The sequence below is a fragment of the Nyctibius grandis genome, chromosome Z (genome assembly GCF_013368605.1).
Source record: "Nyctibius grandis isolate bNycGra1 chromosome Z, bNycGra1.pri, whole genome shotgun sequence".
NCBI classification, from domain to species: Eukaryota; Metazoa; Chordata; class Aves; order Nyctibiiformes; family Nyctibiidae; genus Nyctibius; species Nyctibius grandis.
The window spans coordinates 60,895,425-60,908,398 of record NC_090695.1 but is presented as its reverse complement, the minus strand read 5'-3'; positions in this window follow the sequence as shown (position 1 = coordinate 60,908,398).

Here is a 12,974-nt window from a genome sequence, read left to right as displayed (position 1 = left end):
GAAAAGACTTGGTTATCCAGCATTAAGGCCCTGTTCTCCCTTCCCTCCCGTCTACCTGCCTGTCCATCAAATCTAACAAACGAGAAGCACGTGGAAAGGAAATCACACCACTGCTGCTTCCCACAGGTTGTTAGTGTCATTTTGGTCTCAGCTCTGTGTAACAATATTCTTCCCATCTTGGAGGGCTATTAAAAGAGTAAACTAGCCAGCTAGCAGTCCTTGTGGATGTCTGATGGGTAGCTTCCAAGGGCTTCCTCTGGGAAGGCTCAAAGCTTTTCTCTTTTTGTACAATGCCACATCTGTATCATTTGACAAAGGCCATAATACCTTTTGCAGATGGCTTTATTAAGACTCAGGAAGAATTGGTTGTCTACTTTCAACTGGAAAAGGTCTTTCAAATAGCAAGGTTCCCACCATTTATTGGCTCAAAATATTCTTGAGCATATGGGCCACGAACTTTCCTTAACCAATGATGGCAGCTCCTATTCCTTAAAGCTTCAACCTCTTCCCTAACACAGCAGTTTCTGGAGCAAAGCTTGGTCATTGCCATACTCCAGAGATTATTTTAGTGATCTCCTCCTACCTGTCAGCCAAGGTTGCAAGGATATACTTCCACGAACCTTTCAAGCAATCATTCAGCAACACTTTCATACAATGGCTGTCATTAGCAGACCAGTCACATGCTCACCTCAGAAAACACCGGTCCTTCTCTCTGTAATCTTAGTGACTCAGTTATGCTACGAAGTGCCCTGAATGTGTACCAGTGTAACTGACAAAAATTTGGTCAAAGGGACACACTGTCTATTAAAATACTGATGTTTATTACACAGATGTGCAGTATCTTTGAACTTTTGTTCTGCTGCTTCTTGCGTTCTTACCAACATGCTTTAGTCTGTCCTTCATGTGGTTGTGACACACTCAGGAAGTGTTTTTGTGTTTATATATTATTATTATTATTACTATTATTACTACTATTAGACTTTCAACATTCAGAGACTTCAAAGATTCCAGGTGAAATGCTAGGTCTTCACATCTTGGGACAGGCTTTAATGAGGGACTCAATTTCTGGAGGCACAACTAATTGCTACCATAACTAATTGCTATAGCACGCATATCTGAGCTCCTCAGAGCAGCCATAAACCAGGCAAAATCTCCTAGGTAAGCTGAGAGCTGGAGGGTTGAGCTCGTTTATGTCAACAGGCAGTAGGACTTAGAATGAGTGTTTTGCAGATCTCTCATTGGTCACATCCCTGTGTCTTCTGTATCATTCCTGTATGAAAGGAACAAGTCACTGGGCTACTCTTTACTTCTGAAAGTTTACTCATACTCACGTAATGGCCCCTCTGTGAGGTTTGAGCCTTGCAAATATTAGTCTGTTTAGATTTCTCTTAAATCATGTAACCAGCCCCCTGAAATGAAAACTGGTAACTAAGGAAAGAGAGAGAAGCCCTCAAACACTTACACATGGCCACAGCCACCATCACGTTCTGCACAAGAGTGGCTTTTCCATACTTCCATACAGGGTTTCTCTCAGGTGTTTGCTGCTGCTATGCTGCCTGTAGAGTCAGTGCATGGTGAAGCCCAAGGCTGAGAGGTGTCTGTATTTCAGAAGAGGGAGCATTCAGAAGCAGATGTAGAACTGATGACTCTTCAGCTCCTCTGCAACACACTTTCCCCATGACCTTTTCCAAGCTATTTAATGCTGGGTCTTTTCAGGATAGTTATAGGCTTAAAGAGACAGGAACAAAGTGGTGGTTTCTGAAGCTTCTAAATACCTTTGAAAAAAATCACACCAGACTGTCATTCGCATCTTGAAAATCTGGACTTTCATCTTTGCCACTTATCCTCAGCTAAAGATGGGGACATGTAGAATAATGGAAACACTATTACTCCCCAGCTGCATCACGCAGCAGAGAATACGAGTACCAGAACAAGACAGAGTAATCTGCTGACTGAAGTGCTCAGACATGATGGGGACAAAGGCCAGAACAAGAACAAAAAGGGACCAGGACCAACCAGTTTCTAGGAAGTAAAGATGAAAGTCTCACTCCGACTGCCATTGAAGTGAGTGGAAAGACTCTCATTGACTTTAATGGAAGTTAGATGAAGGGCTTGTGTTTATCTTTGTGAAGCAAGAGGCATGGATACAAACCTGCAGATAGGCCTGGCAAGTGTCAGAATCAGACATAAAGAGGGGTTCACTGCAGATGGAGGGGGCAAGAACAAGATTTCTAATCTGGTTAAAAAGCAAAACGCTACACTCCCAACAAAGCATACAAAGTTGCATACAAAACTTCAGTGGAAAGTAATGGAAGCAACATCCATCTCACAACTTCAGTGAAATCTAGTGCATTTGGCATTCAGAACGAATTAAGTTGAATCAGCCAAGCTGTGATGCCCCTTGGTTGGGTCACATATACCTACTCTTGGAGCTGTATCTGTAAACCAAGTCACTTGAGTCTTCTGAATATAAAATGCACCAGTAAATATGCTGTACAAACAACAGAGAGTGTTAAACAGGTTTAGTCAGCTGTCAGCCCACGGGACAATTTTATTGACCTCTCCTCCTTCCACTCCCCTGCCCCAGCCCCATGCAAGTGGACTGGAGTATCATTGCAAGAAAAACAGCAGGGGCAGAGAGAAGGCAGATCCCTATCAAATTCAGCAGCAGTGAGACACGCTGCCGCTTGCAAACTTAGCTGTGTTAGCCTGGCCTTGTTCAGACACCTGCCCGGGGTTGGGAATGTCCCCTACGCATATACAAGTTGGCTATCCCAGAATGAGATGAGTAATACATCTGTCATGTCTCTGACTGATGACTGACCAGACTGCATGTTCCAGCAAGAGTGTCACCAGCCACAAGTTAATGTCAGTCTTCCATTAATACCCAGGAAGCAATAAACAGCAAAGTAATCTACTAGGTAGAGAGAAAAAAAAATAAAAAGAAAAATAAGAGAGCTGTTTATTAGCAAGTAATGAGATTATGCTAGGAATTTCCAGAGGACCTTAGTTTGCTTTTCAGAATGAAGCACCAGAAGTTACACTAGGAGACACCAACCTAGAAGAAAGAGAATGAAAACACAACAGTTCTGCATTTCATTTTGCTCATGTGAGTAACCTCTTTGAAGTCTAAGAACATACTTATATCAATACTTAAGCATTTGCAAGAGCAGGGCACTAATTTGCACTTTCTTAAGACTATTTTATCTGTAAAGCCAGTAATTACAAACGAGAAGCCTCATATTTAACAAGACCACTTGCCCATACAATCACACTACTTGCATGATCAGTCACTAGAACTCCATTTCCAAATTAATGACAAAGAGTAGGCGGCTTCTATTTTGTTTTTAAGTAGGCTTTTAATGCCCCACATATTGACCTAAGAAAATTGCTTTTTTAAATGTTGCTTTTTTGTCTTCCTCAATGCGGATGGCATAAATCGCTGAACTATCTCTCAGTGACACATTCCCAGCTGGGATAAAGGGATATGAATCCTCTGACCAGTAAAACTATGATAATTTACATCACAGATGCTCTGGCATTTGCAATATCCTTTGTTTCTCTATAACAAAAAGAAAATTAATGGCTCTGTTTGTTAGCCCTCTGCACTCTGAACAGTGTCTGTTCTTATTTACACTTGGCCTTCCTTACCGAGCTCTTGCTTTGGAAAGAGGCCTCCAAGAGAAGTGGAATTTCTAGGAGGGAACCTTGTTTCAGTTCCTCCTGTTCTGCAAAGGGTCTGGAAAAAATCATGGTCATCTGAAACTCACACAGCAGCCAGCATGCCATTGTGAAGAAGACTGGAACATTTGTAACATACTGCTTTTATGGGGTGCTGACAAAACCTGCAGAGGGGCTAATGGGAGACCTGGAAAAGTTAAAAAAAATATCTGAAATGTAATTACGCAACACAGATCATTCCATGCTTTAGCTTGAAGGTCACTGCATCTTTATCAGACACTTCAAAAATAATAAAGGCCTCTTAAAAAAGCCCTACTTAGAAGGACAGTTGGAAAAACTGGAGTAGCTATCTAAGATATCCATCAGCAAATAAAAGAACAGCTCAATAATGGCTATTTCATCCAAAAATTTTGTATGGGCTCAGGCATTCAATGTGGAAGGAAATGTTCAAAATGGCACACAGGGAACTGATCGTGACAAATTCATATGCCACTGAGGATTTAGGGTTCAGTTCTAGGGTTTGGGGTTTTTGCTAAGTTTCTGAAGAGAACTTTGTTTCCTAAGAAGCCGTATCAACAAGACTGATATATTCAAGTATGTTGTGGTCATATCTATCCATTTAGCCATGTCCAATCCTCCCATGAACCTATTCAACAATTTTGACTGGGACAGAGGTTTGCAACCTTATGAGGTTACGCAGCCAAACACAAATTCATCATGCTACAGAAAAGCAGACTGTCGTTCAAACTCATCCATATGCAGTTAGAAACCAAAAAATTCACAAGGGAAAAAAGTTTTATAAACGTCTCAACATAGGGAAAAGTTCTGTGAGGGCTCAATGTATATTAAGAGCCACAAACCCACATGTAACCAGGCTTTATTATTTCTGGCACTCAAAGGACTGCTTGGTGGGAGCTGGTTTGGCCTTCTGTTATTTCGACAAGTAAAACCTACTTTCCCTAGTTCACTATTTTACTGCAGTGTGCACGCTCAACTTACCAGATCACCAAAGACAGCTTGACTTTTCGAAGTAAAACACACTCATGTGCACGGGACAAGCGGAGTCTCAAAACAGACTCCAGTGTCTTCTGAGAAGGGTAATTATCAGCCTACATCAGATCTAAAAGCAGCCTAGTAGTTGATTTCAGCACTGCCAGCTGCTTCAGACAAGAGCAGAGATAATGCAGGCTAACCTAGTTAGAGGGGCACAGATCAGGCTATGTGTCAGTTGACCCGTTCTTTACAAGTGATCTTGTCCTTTGCTCTAGTTACTAAAAACTACCATAAGGCTAATTTCTAATTACACTTTTTCTGATTTTCTTCTTGCCATAAATGACAAAAGTCACCGGTGCTGAGGTGATGACAAATGACCCACCTGCCAAAAATTTAGTATGAGGGTCCACTTTCAAAAAAGGTTTCCAGAGAACTGAAATCCTTCTGAAGAAACTAACTCTCATCAAAATCCCCAGGAAGGCTGAGCTGTCATTTGGGCACAGAAAGCCCTCCACTTTGTACGAACCATAAAACTCAAACTTAGATTCAAGCTGAGGCATAATTCAAGTGCCTCATACAGAGCCCCACCTAGCTTGGTATCACACAGGTAATCCCCTCTCAGCCTGACAACTGCCATAAGGAAGAAGACCTACAGATCAGCTTGTTCCTCATGTGAGCAAGATTTCCACAATGAATACGTGAGACTTGCAGGGACAAGAGGAGATCTAACGTAACAGGGTCCTTTATTATATGCTGTAGTGCAATACAGCCTTGGGCCAACCGATGTAAATCACATTTCCATTTTTATTTAGGCACCACCATCTTTGTCATAAGGCAAGACCAATATGCAACAGAGAGGTGATTTGGGGGGCACCAGCGTTAATTTTGGACAGGGAATTTGAGAAAAACTTCCTTCTTCCCTCATTACATCAATTACACCTTCAAGTGACCACAGAGTCTCCATTTAGTGTTAGAGTGATTGTTTCAAAGGCAATCTCCAACACTTGGACCAGAAGAGATGGAAAAAAGGAAAGCAGCTGAAATTTTCTAATTTGCTAATACAATCAAAGAGATGAACAGAAAAGAGGCACCATGCAAACAAGCAACTGTTTTATAGTGTATAAAAGTCTAAAAAGCAGACAAGACTATTTTCAGGCTCTCAGACTGGCATCAAGGAGTAACCTAATGATGCGAAATATTTATTCCTATACGGTCAGAGTGTATCTGGAGTCCTTCACAGCACCAAGTACATTGTTCTCACATAAACAGCAGCAGTATCACTATTCGTTTTCTCTGTCAGAAAACCCTGTACAATGCAGTACTGTCTGGTCAGCAGATGGCTCCTTTGTTTGCACAGAATACCCATCCAGTGCACGGCTTATTTCTTTCAGCGACTGCTGCCTTCTCAGTCTGCTCAGGCTCAAATTCTCGGACAGAGGCCGGGCAGGCAGGCACTCAAAATGCAAACCTTCATTCATTCAGGAACACAGCAGAGTACTCTCTGAGCCTGAATATTTCTTTCCACATCCATTGCAGAAAGTTCTGTTCATTGGTTTGTCAAGACACTTTAAGCACTCAGGAATGAGCTCAAGAATTATTAGGCTCAAGATAGATTGGACTGTGTGCAAGAGACAGGCTTGAGAAGCAAATGCTTTCTTCTATCCCTCCATTTTCTCACAGCTAGAAAGGTGCATGGTAACTTCAGGACTGATAATGCAGGGGTCCTTTGAAGTGAAATAGTAGACAGTTACAGCACCTCATTTGGTGCTGCCTACTCTCCTGTCCTGTCATTCCACAACAGGAATTCCTCCTCCCACCCCCAATCTGCTCTTAATTGTTCAGAGATTTATCAGGTGACAAATCCTCTGAGAAGCTTCCACATGCCATTCTTCGTTGAACAAAGTGCTTTAGTGGCATGGTGACCAAAGCAGTTCAATCTTAAAGGATCAGAAGACATTTTAGCATCTCCCAAGAAGGAACTGCATTACTTTCGTGGATGAAAAGGAGCTTTGACCTTCTGGCTCTTAAAAGTCTTGATAAACATTTATCCTGTTCTACACCTCGTGGACTGACAGACTGATTCAGGGTAACAAGAGCCTCATTTTTCATTGTAGACAGCTGGAATGTGCAAGTTCCAAAGCACAAAAACCTGAGGAGAAGACATGACAGAAGCAGTCACTGCACCATGGTAAATGGTAAAAGACTGGTTTTGTTTCTAGATTTTCAGTACCAGCTGTTACAAGAAGTAGGACAGGTTTCCGCCTCTTCCCAGCTTCCACCCAAAGAAATAACTTGTTGACAAAGAAAATGAATTCCGTTTAGAAATGGCCACTGTGCTACTTCCCCCTTAATCATCAATGTTACTAGCTGAACTTAAAGATATCCCAACAAAGTAAATGAACTCATCTTGGCAATCCATCATGGCAGTCCCACAGTCAGAGAATACCAAAGGAAATGGTATAATGCCAAATCTAGCTCAACACCAACCCAGAGCAGAAAACAGGAACAGCAAGCACTGGCTTGTGCATCTGCTTTGTTCCCCGCTCACCAGAGTGGCCTGAAAACCCCACACACTGGCACACTGTGAAAGACTACTCTCTTTCTTCCAGCAGAACAATCTTGGCAGATAATTTTTAATCAGTCCCTGTTACAGCCAAAGGGACTCCGCTATGCGATTTCTCCCACCTTCTGACAACTCCCAGGTAGTGGAGGATCCTCTTCCTCCTCCACAAGGAGCAGGAGGAGACCTAGGGGATGGGGGGGAATGGAGGCAGGTCCCTGCTTGGGGTGGCAGGCGAATCCCATCCCAACCTTCCTCCCATCCCAACCCTCCTCCCCTCCCCACGTCCCCCTGCAGAATAGGTATGAGGTGCTGGAGCCTGAGCGTCTTCCTGAGTGTCAGGAAGACACAAATCTAGGTGAAAGACCCTCTACGGGGCTACGTAAACAGAAGCAACCAAGTAAGAGGGTTGCAACCAGCTCCAAAAAGGAGAAAAGAAAAGTAATTGTTATAGGCGACTCCCTGCTAAGGGGAACAGAGGGCCCCATATGCAGGCCAGACCAGACTCACAGGCAAGTCTGCTGTCTCCCTGGGGCTCGGGTAAGGGATGTTGCCAGGAGGCTTCCTGAACTGGTGAGGCCCTCTGAGTACTACCCACTATTAGTATTCCAGGTGGGTAGGGATGAGATTGAAGAGAGAAGTCCCACAGCAATCAAAAGGGACTTCAGGGCCCTGGGGCGTTTGGTGAAGGGGGTAGGTGCGCAGGTGATATTCTCTTCAATTCCTTCGGTGTTTGGTGAAAACAGGGAAAAGACTATGAAAGTACAACAGATTAATATGTGGCCAAGAGACTGGTGCCGTAGGTGGGATTTTGGGTTTGTTGACCACGGGGCGGCTTTCATGGCACCGGGCCTGCTTATGCCGGATGGGGAACAGCTGAATCAGAAGGGGAAAAGGGTTATGGCCCAGACGTTGACAGGGCTGATCAAGAGGTCTTTAAACTAGGTTTGATGGGGGAGGGGGATAAGACCAGGGCAGGCACAAATGAACCTAGGGGTGACAGGCCTGCGTTGGGGGCAAGGCCGCTAGCCCAGCTGAAGTGTGTTTACACCAATGCACGCAGTATGGGCAACAAACAGGAAGAGCTAGAAGCCACTGTACAGCAGGAAGGGTATGATGTGGTTGCCATCACAGAAACGTGGTGGGATGACTCTCATGACTGGAGTGCAGCTATGGATGGCTATAAGCTCTTTAAGAGGGACAGGCGAAGCAGGAGAGGCGGTAGGGTAGTGTTGTATGTTAGGGAGAGCTTGGACTGTGTCAAAATTGAGGAAGATGGTGAGGATGACAAGGTTGAATGTTTATGGGTGACGATCAGGGGGAAGGTTGGCAGGGCGGACATTACGGTGGGAGTCTGTTATAGACCACCCAACCAGGATGTGCAGGTGGACGAGGCGTTTTACAAGCGGCTGTCAGAAGCCGCCTGGTCGCCGGCCCTTGTACTCGTGGGCGACTTCAACTTGCCGGATGTCTGCTGGAAATACAAGATGGCAGAGAGGAAGCAATCTAGGAGGTTCCTCGAATGTGTGGAGGACAACTTCCTCATGCAAGTGGTAAATGAGCCCACTAGAGGAGGGGCCCTGCTTGACCTGTTGTTTATGAACAGAGAAGGACTAGTGGGAGATGTGAGGGTCGGTGGCCGTCTTGGGAGTAGCGACCACGAAATGTTACAGTTTTCGATAGTGGGGGAAGTAAGGAGGGGCAAGAGCAGAACTTCTGCCTTAGAGTTCCGGCGGGCTGACTTTAGCCTGTTTAAGAGGCTGGTGTTTAAGAGTCCCTTGGGAGTCGGTCCTGAAGGGCAAAGGAGTCCAGGAAGGCTGGACGTGCTTCAAAAGGGAATTGCTAAATATTCAGGAGCAGGCTGTCCTGGTGTGTAGGAAGACAAGCCGTCGGGGAAAAAGACCGGTCTGGTTAAACAGAGAACTTAGGCTACAACTTAAGGAAAAAAAGAGAACCTACTTGCTCTGGAAGAAGGGTCAGGTAACTTGGGAGGTCTATAGGGACGTGGCCAGGTCATGTAGGGAGAAGATTAGAAGGGCCAAAGCTCAATTAGAGCTTGATTTGGCTGCTACAGTCAAAGATAACAAAAAAAGCTTTTACAAATACATCAACAGCAAAAGGAGGGTCAAGGAGAGCCTCCACCACTTGCTGAATGAGGAGGGTAGTGTAGTGTCAGGGGATGAGGAAAAGGCAGAGGTGCTCAATGCCTTCTTTGCCTCGGTCTTTAATGTCAAGACCCGTTGTCCTCAGGAGACTCGGCCCCCAGAGCCTGAAGTTAGGGACGGGGGGCTGTGTGAACCTCCTGTAATCCAGGAGGAGACGGTTAGTGACCTGCTGTGCCAGTTGGACACCCACAAGGCTATGGGCCCGGATGGGATTCACCCCAGAGTAACGAAGGAACTGGCAAATGAACTTGCCAAACCATGCTCGATTATCTACCAGCAGTCCTGGTTAACTGGAGAAGTTCCAGCTGACCGGAAATTAGAGAATGTAACGCCCATCTACAAGAAGGGTTGGAAGGATGATCCAGGGAACTATAGGCCTGTCAGCCTGACCTCGCTGCCAGGCAAGGTGATGGAACAGATCATCCTGAGTGCCATTACACGGCACATGCAGGACAATCGGGGCATCGGGGCCAGCCAACATGGATTCATGAAAGGCAGGTCCTGCTTGACCAACCTGGTCTCCTTCTATGACCAAGTGACCCGCTTAGTAGATGAGGGCAGGGCTCTGGATGTAGTCTATCTAGACTTCAGTAAGGCATTCGACACTGTCTCCCACAGCATCCTCCTGGACAAACTGTCTGCCCGGGGCTTGGATGGGTGGACTCTTCGATGGGTTAAAAACTGGCTGGATGGCCGAGCCCAGAGAGTGGTGGTGAATGGGGCAAAGTCCAGCTGGCGACCGGTCACTAGCGGTGTTCCCCAGGGCTCAGTTCTGGGGCCGGTGCTGTTCAATATCTTTATAGATGATCTAGACGTAGGGATTGAGTGCACCCTCCGTAAATTCGCAGATGACACCAAGCTGGGTGGCAGCGTCGATCTGCTGGAGGGTAGGAAGGCCCTACAGAAGGATCTGGACACGTTAGATAGATGGGCCGAGACCAACGGCATGAGGTTCAACAAGAAAAAGTGCCGGGTCTTACACTTCGGCCACAACAACCCCACGCAGCGCTACAGGCTGGAGGAAGAGTGGTTAGAGAGCGGCCCAGCAGAAAGAGACCTGGGGGTGCTGATCCACAGCCGGCTGAACATGAGCCAGCAGTGTGCCCAGGTGGCCAAGAAGGCCAATGGCATCCTGGCCTCTATTAGAAATAGTGTAGTCAGCAGGTCTAGGGAAGTGATCGTCCCTCCGTACTCGGCACTGGTGAGGCCACACCTTGAATCTTGTGTCCAGTTCTGGGCCCCGCACTTCCAAGAAAGATGTTGAGGTGTTGGAGCGAGTCCAGAGGAGGACGACCAAGCTGGTGAAGGGTCTGGAGGGTCTGACCTACGAGGAACGGCTGAGGGAGCTGGGGTTGTTTAGCCTGGAGAAGAGGAGGCTCAGAGGTGACCTAATTGCAGTCTACAACTACCTGAAGGGAGGTTGTAGTGAAGTGGGAGTTGGCCTCTTCTCCTGGGTAACTAGCGATAGGACAAGAGGACACAGCCTCAAGCTTTGCCAGGGGAGGTTCAGGTTGGACATTAGGAAGAATTTCTTTTCAGAAAGGGTTATTAGACATTGGAATGGGCTGCCCAGGGAGGTGGTGGAGTCACCATCTCTGGATGCATTTAAGAAAAGACTGGACATGGCACTTAGTGCCATGTTCTAGTTGACAGGGTGGTGTCAGGGCAATGGTTGGACTCGATGATCCCTGAGGTCTCTTCCAACCTGGTTGATTCTGTGATTCTGTAACTCACCCAAGGGACCCAACAAGTTTTCTGCTCAAGCAAGCCTGGGAGTCTATGTCACTGAAATCTGTAGATTTTATGATTTATTCTATTCATTTCTTCCCAACCCAGACAGAATGAACAAGATCGCTGAGCTGTATGGCTGATCTGAAAATAGTAAGGGCTTTCTAGTAAGATTTTCCAAAATTACTTCAGTCTACCCTTTTAGAAAATTCATGTTCTTATTCATCTGGATGACCTGTTTTAAAAAGAAAACCCACACAATTAAGATTTTTGGGAGGGCTTTTGCCTCTTGAAAAGAAGATTTTTCACAAACACTAATAGATGCTTTTAGATGGAGGAAGAATGATGAGAAAGTGAGCCCATTGTGGAAGCAATGTTTTTGAAAATAAACAAATGGGAAGTTGCTTCCCTATCAGGTAGAGAAGGCCAGACAACTTTACAGTAAATAATAGAGATGCATAGGACATTTATATTATATGCTATTCAGAAATGCTTTTTTCAATTTATGGTAATGTCACACATCATTGGATAAGAATTGTCAGCTAACTCTACCCGATTCTGCAACTTGTTTTCCTCACGCATCAGAACCTAAGAAAGAAATAAATTTAAGCCTAATATAACTTGTGTTGACATCGCTGATGGAACTGTTAAAGAACTAATAGTGTCAGCCAAGCTTGCTTTGTTAATTTCTACAGGTCTGCTTAAAATATGAAGAGACACAGGAGGAAGGTGGCAGAACTGAGTATTCAAATGTTCTTTAGTGAGCCTCTACACTTAAAAAAAACCCAAACAAACAAAAGGACAGGATATGGAAATTGAGGATAAGCCTTCACAGAAGTTACATCCCCATCAGAATGTTGAAAGTAGTTCAATTTGAGACACTGGATCAATCAGGGACCTCAGGAGATCCTTAACCAAACCTGCTCAAAACAGGGTCAGTCATAGGATCATAACAGAATGCTCAGAGCTTCAGCAGTCTGGACTTGAAAACCTTCAAAGATGGAGACAGCACAACTGCTGTGGGCAACTTGTTCCAACATTTGACTCGAATCTTGCTTCACTATATTAAGAACAATGTCCTCCATTATTCAAATAAGCTTAGACACAAATGATCCTAAAACCTAAAATGACCCTGTGTGAACAACACATCTGTCTGCCAACCTGACCATAAAGTTAAGGCTGCCCATATGAAAGACTGATTCAAATTCCATCCCTTTGTGGTTCACAGATGGTGGTCAAAACCACACAGCCTTTCCACTTCATCTAAAGAAGCAGCTTGTAACTGTTATAGGATATTATTCTTCAAGCAGGATAGCAATAAGAACAAGATGACAGAAACTTTGTTAGTAGCCTTCACAGATACCTGCTGACAGCAGAAGACAGGTGATGCTCCAGATTATCAGGACTCATTTCCAGAGTTGAATGTGCCATAGCTTGGTGATTCATACCCTGTAATCTGCACAGTATCTGCAAGCAGGCACGCAAAGTGGTGCCAAACAGACATGGAACATCTCAAAATAATACATAAGCAAGGAGAAACAAGTGAGGAAAAAATGAAATTAATAAAAGTGCCATCAATGGGAACTCAAGTTTTACATACTTGTAAATGAAAGTTACTGTAGCAGCACAATACAGTCTCATTCGCTTTTGCTTGTTTTTAGTCCAAGTGGCTCAAAAACTCTGCCTCTTTTAACCAAAGCCTAATTCCCTGTGCTCTCTTCCTTTCCACTGGTCCTGTCCAAACTTCAAGCCTACAGATTTCAAGTGCTCTAACTTCTCACAGCACTCAAGAACAGCCACCTTTCCATGCCTACAATAAACAAGTGGTCTGTGCATGAACAGTTAAA